Here is a 9,939-nt window from a genome sequence, read left to right as displayed (position 1 = left end):
GCCATGTCATGTACTTTGTACATTATGAATTGTACAGAGTCAAATATGAATCTGCATACGAGGAATATGGACTCGAAAAATGCAGAAAGTCGATATAGAAATATAAATGTGTAATTTTGAAAAGAATATATGTGATTGATAATCGAGGTAAAGACATCTGTATAATAAAAATATTAATTATAATTGGTTCTGCTTATTTTTTTGCTAACTGACAAGACTTTGTGTATAAAGTAGGGTTAAATAAGTGTGCGTATCTTAAAAAATTATGATTTTATCAGGACATTAATTATCCTACATGTTTCGAACACCCACTTTGAGGGAGTGCTACATCAAATTAACTTAATAAATGAATTTAGTAAACTACATAATGCATGTACAGTCCATTGGAAATCTATTACGGACTACTTTGTGGGATCATTGGAGTGTATGTTTTCTCATTTAGGGATAAATTTGCGGTGAAATTATTCCACAAGTTACCTCTTTTCAGATTTAAATCATCTATTTTTCACATTTTTGAAAGATTTCTGTCTTTCTCCCTTGAATTTATCAGTACAGATCTAAATTTATTTCAGCGTGATTGCTGTCTAAATGTCGGTTGAAATAATTTTAGAACATCGTTGATATGCGAAGTCGATAAAAACTCGTCCCGTTGCTTTATTTAATTTTCAAACTGAAAATTAAACGATAAATTCGCACTTTGTTTATAGACACATCTTTTCATCGATAGCAGAATAAATAATGGTTATAGGAATTGTAATAGTCGAAACGATGTATACAAATTTGCAGGCATGTTTGCTTTCGCGATATTGTGATTCCAGCTTGATGCCAGCCGTCTTTGCCAAGTTAATTAAATTAACATTGTAAGTAGCGTCAGTTTGCGTGCACGGTATACCTGTGGGAATTTCGTTGGCAAGATCCCGGACACGCTGCGCCATACCCAGGGACTGCCGAGTCCCTCGCTAGTCAGATTCATGCTCGAGTGCCTTCGAACTCAACATGAAAACCTTGAACTATATTACAGCGAGGTATCGTACGAAGCTATGCGCAAAAAGCCCACCAGAGCTCCACGGTATATATTAAAATGCACGTATCCTTTTGAGAAGAAAATGTACGCAACAAAAATTTTCTCATTTTCTCGTCTGGTGGATATGAATTATCGCGCGTTTAATTTTCCTTTTTTTTAAAAATTATTTTTTTTTAAATAATTAATTAATATTAATAGTATTTAATATTTTTAATTAATTTCAATATTTATTAAATATTAATTTAATATTTTTAATTAATTTTAATATTTATTAAATATTAATTTAATATTTTTAATTAGTTTTAATATTTATTAAATATTAATTTAATATTTTTAATTAATATTGATATTAATTAATATTTTAAATTAATTTTTTAAAATTCTTCTATTATATCTCTTTTCGATTATACATGTATGTACCTAGATCTTCCCATAATATGAAAATAAATAATCTATCTATACAAAGCATCAACTTGAATAGAATAATCAAGTGTCAAATGTTAAGCGAGAAGATAATCATAAATATCCCACTCGATTTGAAATTTTATCTCGTGTTCCCGTTTTCACCAGTGGAATAAATAAGAAATAATTCTCATCCTGTACATAAAGGAGTGGCTTATAAATATACATTGTATTGTAAGAGACTCGATCATTGATTTTTGATTTGGCAAAAAATTGATTCAATCGATGAGCCACAATATTGAAAATAGTACGATCATCTCTTTTTAAAAACTCGTTTACGTTAAATTCCGTGCGCGTTATTGCAGCGGATTCCGTCGCGGCCGTTCGCCCCGACGCGTCGCGTCGTCCACGAGGCCCGGCGGCTCGACACAGGGGTTGCAGGGGTTGCCGACGCCGGCAGAGAGCACGCGGCGGGGGTGACTGGGGGGGGCGAAGGGGCGGCAGAAGGGCAGCGGAGCGCCTGGGAGGGAGGGACGCCGGGCGTCGCGGCGCAGCCTGCCGCACCCAGCAAAGCGCCTGCTCCCCTTGAACCGGCGAAACGTATACCTGACGACGACGACGACGGCGACGCGACCGCGCGTTGTCCACGCTGTTGCTAGGCGCGCTATTAACTCCGTCCACGTCCATCATCGCCCACCGACGACGCCGGGCGCCTACTCGTTCGCGACACGACGCGTCGCGACGCCGTCCCGCGTCCACGAAACCCGGGACCTTCGAGCGAGTCAAGGTCGCTGCATCGGAACGTATTCGCGGCTCGCAGGGATATCGCGCGCTACCCGTTGTGTGGAAAATGTTTCCGCGTCGTGACGCTTGATTTCGATTTGACGAAGCGTTAATGTGATTTGACAGTGATATTGAGAAAATCGACGAATGTGATCGGGAGGGATCGTTGATGATCTTTCGTTCGCGAGCAGGTATTGTATTATTTGGGCTAATAATTCCGAGGATGATAAGATGGTACAGGTATTTGAAAGTGATAGGGAGTGAAGATGAATTTTATAAGTGATGATTCTTTGATGAAGTAATTGTTTTGTCTAATAATAAAAAAGTGAGATAAGACACTGGTGCACAAAAATCTTGCGGCATCTCGGTTCCTCTCGAGATCGTAGTTTTTATAAAGTTAGAGAACTTGTCAATTGATTCTTTTTTAAATCAATTTTTTAGCACAAAAATTTGCACATAAATTAATTCCAAGAAAAATTGTTATTGATATATTTTTAATAAGTCACTTTCTTCAGATGTCGTCTGAAATGAGACTTTTCAGAAAAGAGAACTAGTTTCCTGAAAAATAAAGTTAAATCGCGATTTTAAAGCTTGGAAATTTTACGACTGATTTATTAATACGCGAATAACTTATGTTCGGAGGAGGTCGATGAGTCGGAAAATCTTGGGGGATCATTTTACTAGTACGGCCGGAAGCATTTCGAAGATAAAGGCCGGGGTCGGTGGGTGGTCCGACGATGAGAGGTGCAAGATTTCGTAGCGCGATGTCAAGGTTGCACGACCTTGGTTCGGTCGGTGACATGGACGGCGAAATTCCGTAAAATCGGGCGTGTCGCGCGATTCCTCTCGCGTTAGCTTCCCGTCTCTCTCATTGAGGGTACCATATGTCCTCTCTGTTCATTGAAATCTCTAATCTTAGCTCTATCGGAGACATAAGAATTCTTACAAGTTCATTGCACTTAACAAGCATTTGTCTTTATATAAATTTATACTGATGAAATATAGAAATTATGCAGAATCAATAGAGTATATCTCTTTTTTTAATTTCTATAATTATTTTTTATACTTGCAATTTCTTAATATATATTTATTTTTTATTTAATAACTATTTTACATTCTAGATATTATATATATATTTAAAAGAAAAGTAGACAAAATATATCCCTCGAGACAGTAATATCTCGGTAATTTATTTGCTATTCCACGGGGTATAATAGTCCTATGGAGAGTTTCGCGATTTCTCTTCAAATTTTTTAATGATGGGATAGACGCAATACTCGACTTACAAGTTCTATTGATCCAACTTAGAGTTTTTATTGCAAGACGATCTCGAAATACTCGAAAGTTCATTGACCTGTATCGTTTCAATTCACGATAATGTCGGCTTTAGAGACCTACCAATTTACAAGAGCCAAACGAGCAAACTCTCACTCGGTTTTTGAGATCGTATACTAGAATTCATGAAAATTTGCGAACAAGGCTAGATTAATAGATTATTGAAACGATTTTGTTTTTATGAGAATAATTTAAAGACTCATAAATATATATCGCATAGATTAAAATTAAAAATCTGCTTAATCTATCAGTAAATATTATTTTGATAAGACCAAAATATAAGAATAAAAAATATCGTCAAAGTTTTCCAGAGTAAATTCGACTGATACTTATTCGACTACAAAACATCCTCACACGCAATATTTTTATTTCGATTAAAAGTATAATTAATTCGAAATCTCTTAGGCCTTCTACATAATTCAAATTATACAAACAATGATTTATTTGCCAAAGAAATAAAATTTTATCATAGAGTGCAACATTGCTACTTAAAAGAGAGAATTAAAATAATCGTACGAGTCAAGCTTTATTTTTAAAGCAATTCTTTTATCATTATTATTATGTGCAATCGCTTTAGGATGAAAGTATCGGATTCATCAAGCAGTCCACGTAGCCAGCTTGGCTTGTGATAGCAGGGGGGTTGCACTGCGGTCGTTGGGCTGCAGTGACTGCAGGCAGGCTTAGGCGGTGTCCCGCAGTTGGGGTAGGTTAGGTATCGCTTCGTACATATATGTGCGTCCGCACGCGATGCCCTTATCAGTCGTGAAGTTTCTTAGCGGAAGAGACAGCGGAACGTTCCTCGTGCATCGAATGCAGATAGCGTGCCTCACCAGGTCACGAAGTTGCCGCGTTCGTCCCGTTGAAAAATATGGAAGCTTTATTACTTCCTTTTCCCTTTGCAAGAACGATGGTGCCATTCGTTAAATCGCAACTAAAAATCTAGATTGTGTAACGTAAAATTAACATGAGATTTTTTATATCCAATTTTTTATATCGATTCAGCTCTTCAGGTGCTGTTTCTCAAGCTGCTTGTGACTTGGACTAATATTATGTTTATTGTATACGCATTTCAAATGAATTTAAAAAAAATATTTGATTCATGATATAAATTATTTAATATGAATTAGAAATAATAAAAAATACAGTTTATATAATTTTATCTTATATTCAATAAGACAATAATAATAATAATCTCATATTTAATAAATTATTACAATATAATAGTTGTTATGTTCATCTTTTTATCACAATTATATTGATTGTACAGACATCTCGTATCTTGTCGAAATGCAATTACAATCGAGATACTAGGAAAAACAAGATACCACAGAGAGGATATAGCGAGGGTCGTTGATCCAGGAAGAACACGCCTGGGGACACAGTCCTTTAGTGCACCTGTCGCACGACTGTTTGTACCGAAGGTATCGATTTGGCGAGGACCGAGGTGAAACAGCGGAGCGATTGTGAAAATAGAAGACCGATCCGTATGTCTGTTTAATTCCGTCTCACGCGAAACGACGCGCTGTAAATCGACGGAAAGGGTATTCTTTTGATTTATCCGGTGATCCAATTTCGTCGTCGACGGACAAAAGAGTGCGCTTCGATAAACATGAGTGAACATTGATCGCTTGAATCTACGAACGAGAGAATTTTTCGGGGGTGCCGTGAAATATACGTCCTAAGACTCTTGGATGCTCGCCATCGAAGATTTCGCATATTTTACCTCCGTGCATTGTGCCCTGCCGTGGTGAGATTTAAGTGGTGGGTGATGATAAGTGGCCCACCCCCGTTTCGAATGAAGTGGTTTTAGGATGATGGTGGAGCGCGTCGAGGATCACCTCTTCATGTATCGGCGCCCCGTCTACCGCGTCTTCCAGTACCTCGAAACCACCGAGTAAGTATATCAAGCATCTCTTTATGAAGAGACCTCATTATCTATTAGCGTTGCACACTGAGAGAAGGAAGACCGTGATAAAGGGAAAGTACGTAATTGACAGTAATTAGTAATAATTGACAGAGAGTTGAATAGTTTGGTTGCGGTTTCGGAAACAAAAATGTTATTTGATTCGATTGAACGACATTGAAATGGATGATACGCGTCCGCGATTCAATCATTTGGGAAAGATAATTAGCGATGGGAATATCTAATAAATTTCGAATATAATGTCATATGCCAGGCAAATTGACTAGCGTGAAATAACACTTTGTTAACCCATCAAGAAACAGGCGTTTAAACAGGAGATTTGTCTCGTTCGAGGAACTGCTCGTGGCAGTTTGCGCACATAAGGGCTTTGAAGATTTCTTGCAAACCGTGAATGAAGATACAGAATTGTGCAAAGAGCGTAAAGAGCATCGAAATGGATACGAAAGTGGAGATAGAGACAGAGAGAAAGAGAGAGATAAAGAGAGGAAGGAGCCAGTTCTTCTGTAAAGAACCCTCCCTTTCAGGTTTTTGCTGTTAGATCGATGTCAGGTAACCATGGCAAAATTGTTGCCATCAACCACAACTCGCGTAAGCGCCGTTAACTGACATCATTAACAATGCTTCTGGCAGGATGTCGCTTCGTTCAAAATTCTATGTTTCTTGAAATTAAAATCCTCCATAACCGTCTAATGATGATTAAAGTAGTATATTTCTCGAATTTAAAATTCTTCTTGCGAAAGAAATAATGATTGATCAAAGAAAAACGATTTCTTATTCGTGACATTAACATTTGTAAATTAAGATAACATTGCAACTATTATCACTCGATATTTCAGATTAATTGATATCAAGGTTGATTTTTATAAAAAAGAAACTTCACACAGGATTTTCTATTGAAAATATGAATATTAAAATTAATAATAAATAAATTCGATATTAATTTTTTTAATTGATTTATCTTTCGAAGAGAAAACTGTAATAAAGGGTCCGAACAAATCGTATTGCGCACTTTCCAAGTATCATAAGAGGAAGACGGGAGAGTCGCGCAGGCGAAATGGTTAGAAATGAGAAAAGTTGGCCCACCGCGGGATTCCGCGGAGAGAACCGAGAAATAACGAAGAACTTTCGAACGAGATGTCTGCCGTGATTCACAAGTGGCACGAAGACCGGCGGTCCCTTTGCAGTGACTTGGAATTATCACCGAGTCTCACTTTGCCTTGGAAACTACTTAGCTTGATAATACAAATGAGAAAGCTTCATCGTTGTTACGCGACTCGCCATTACGTGGAATTACCTCGCTCGATGCCAACTTTATTACTTTCGTAAATTCGCGAGGTGAAACTCGAATTCGTTTTAATTAATTCGTTTTAATTAATTATGAATAATTATCATTAATCAAAGGTACAAACACGATACAGCTGATCGTGACGTTTCGCAGCCGTAATTTCGAAATTGTCGAGCCATGTTAACGGCTTCGAAGAAATCTCTGAAACATCTTTGTGGCAAATGTTGGTCTCTGCGATCGTTCCAATACGTGTCTTTCATCAACGTCGTAAAATCGGTACATCTATCGGAGCACTCCTTTATTTTCGTTACGTCCAACGAGCCACCACGATGGCCGTTAATTTTAGAAGGACCACGACATTTTTACGTCTACCGCAACAGAATCGTCGGACAATCTTTGCGGAACATCGGCCTTCGATTTTACAGCTCGTGTAGGGGCTCGAATTAATTGCCGGCGAATGTTGTAACGCTTCGCTAAAATCGCCGAGACGCTTCTTTTATCTCCTTGACTTTTCCTTTATTTATTTCATGTTTCGTTCGTATTGTTGGCGAACAAAGCATGCTCGATATATTCCTCTTCTCGCAATTGCCATTGAAATTTTCCGCGCTATTATGCATCATGAATCGGAATGTGTCGTCATCGGTGGCAATCGAACTGTCATCGGGCTGACACTTCGAATGGTCAAAGAAATTGGCGATCGTTTCCGCGACGCATTCCATCGGGATGCTGCGTCGAATTCCGATCTTTCATCATCAAGACTATCCAAATCACATATTAGCATCTAGTTTTCACGATATGCAAGGCTGCTTGTCGGTACAATTTTTACAAATACAGTGAATCTCGATGCACTCGTGAATATTAATTAAAATGGATAATATAAAATATTTTCAAGAAGATGAGATGTAACAAAATTGCGCGAAAGCATGTTAAAAAATTTGACAAATTTTTTTTTAGAATGTTAAAAAATTTGAAAAAAATTTTTTTTTTAGAATGCTCGCGATTACAGCTAATGGTATCTTTGCGATGCGCTCGAACAATTGTTTACGTAATGATGAGACTATGAGAACACAAGGATTGTTGCGACTATGACGTTTACGTTAGCTGCACCTTGTTTTAACGACGCATTGTTTTGCATTGCATTGCATAATCGAAATCGTTCTTTACGATTACTATGTGCGAGAATACTGTCTATCTATTGTTCGATCATTTTTCAGATTATAAAAAGGAAAATCGAGTCCTTCGATTAATATTCTCGTTATTGTTCCGTCAATCTTACTCGCCTCACATCAGCATAAAATGTTAATATGTTCGTTATTTAAAGTATTTCTTTGAATCTTTTGTGCCTATATATCATCTTCATTTTTAATATTTTCTCTTGCAATATTAATGTCACTAGTAATATTTTTAGAAAAAAATAAACTTCATATTTTTCCATATTTTTCTTATATTATCTTTATACAGGGTGTCAGGGAAATCTCTTCCAAAAAAAAAACTCTTGTAGCTTACCTCGAGAGCTTTTCAAAACATTATAATAAAGTATTTTTTCATCGAGTTATGAGGCTTGAAATAATTTCTTAATTTTTACATAAACCATAAAATATCTAGTAAAATATTCATTTTTCGATTACCTTACCCTAATACTTTTATGTACAAAATAATCAGAGGAATCAATTGGTGTAAAGATAACATACAATTGTTTCGAAAAAAAAAAGAAATATGTAATTGTTAATTGCAAATTACATATTTCTTCTCGAGGTAAACTACAAGAGCTTTTTTTGGAAAGAGATTGCTCTGACACCCTGTATATTATTCTTTACATATTGACATGCTCACACATTAATCTTGCTAGATTTATTATCGATCCTCGTTCCATCAATAATTGACGATAAATCGGAATTCGACAATGAATTTCTCGACGTGTGTCATGTAATTGGAATTTAGGTCGGGTTATTTGTGCGGTTCCAACCGGATTCACACACGTATTGCTATATAGATGTAGAATTGCGTCGGTTTCGATAATCGGAATCACGATGTAGAGTCCAGAAAAATCGTGCCTCGGATCGATCGCGTTTCCTCTCGAGCTCTCTCGTGCGTAATCCTTTCGTCTGGCCATCTCGTTCGTGCACGTATCTCTTCATCTCGCAAAATTGTCGTAATTCAGGATTAAGCGCGATGCTCTCAGCGAGTTGTATTTCAAGATTCCCCTCGGCGAGGATCCTCATCCTTTGAATATCGAAGCTGCGCGATTCGCAGGTGGGGATAATCGTAATAACTCCGATATTTCGGACTTTATTAATTATTCGAATAAAAAAATTTTATCGCAAAAAGCGTCGCCGAGGATTGTTTTTTTAAATTGCGTATCGATATTCTCCGTTATTACGAAAACTCGCCAAGAGTTTCGAGGCACAAAGAGGCCTCTTGACTCCGGAGGTCTCGATTTCTCCGGCGATTTCGAAGAACGCAGGCGATCGTAGGCGAAAAGTCGTTACGGCGCAATGTCTCTCCCCGCTGTTTGATATGCGCTTCATATCCAGACTCACGCGTATAAATATAATCGGTCAATATATAAGCGAATCCAGCAGACATTCCGCGAACGCAACTTATTATTCCAAAGGTAAATGTACCTTCGATCGACGGCGTATCTAAATTGCATGCTCGCATCGGAGAGATATTTTTACCCTCTTTATATCCTTACGAGAGTATCTAAATAGACGTACGATAAATAACACGGCGTTATGAATACGTAAATACGTAAACCTCTCTATAAACTCGCTTTTCACGTTATTTCTTTTTATTTCCGAGCGATATCAAACAGCCACAGAGAGAAAATGATATGAAAAAGGGGGAAAAAACGAGAGAATAAAATGAGAGACGTAATGACTGAAAAATTACATCTCTGGCTCAATTTTCTGAAAGGGTCAACGTTCCATTATTGGGACATTTAATTATCATAAGTACGCTTTTTAAATTTTTATCTTTAAGATTAGAATGATGTACATTTAACATTGATATTTTTAGAATCAAGCCATATATGCAATATAATTTGTATGACAGACGATCGCGACAAACTCGTAGGCGAGTGAAAAAAATAACTCGGCTACGGTTGAGGGAGGCGATGATTAAAATAAGTACTTCCGTCCGTGAGACGAGCCAGTGTTTGCTTCTGCTGCGTGAATTAGAACATCC

Source organism: Camponotus vicinus, unplaced genomic scaffold, assembly GCF_025532165.1.
Source record: "Camponotus vicinus isolate PSW18456_S1 unplaced genomic scaffold, iyCamVici1.0 SCAF_13, whole genome shotgun sequence".
In the NCBI taxonomy this organism is placed as follows: Eukaryota; Metazoa; Arthropoda; class Insecta; order Hymenoptera; family Formicidae; genus Camponotus; species Camponotus vicinus.
This window is presented reverse-complemented; position numbering follows the sequence as displayed.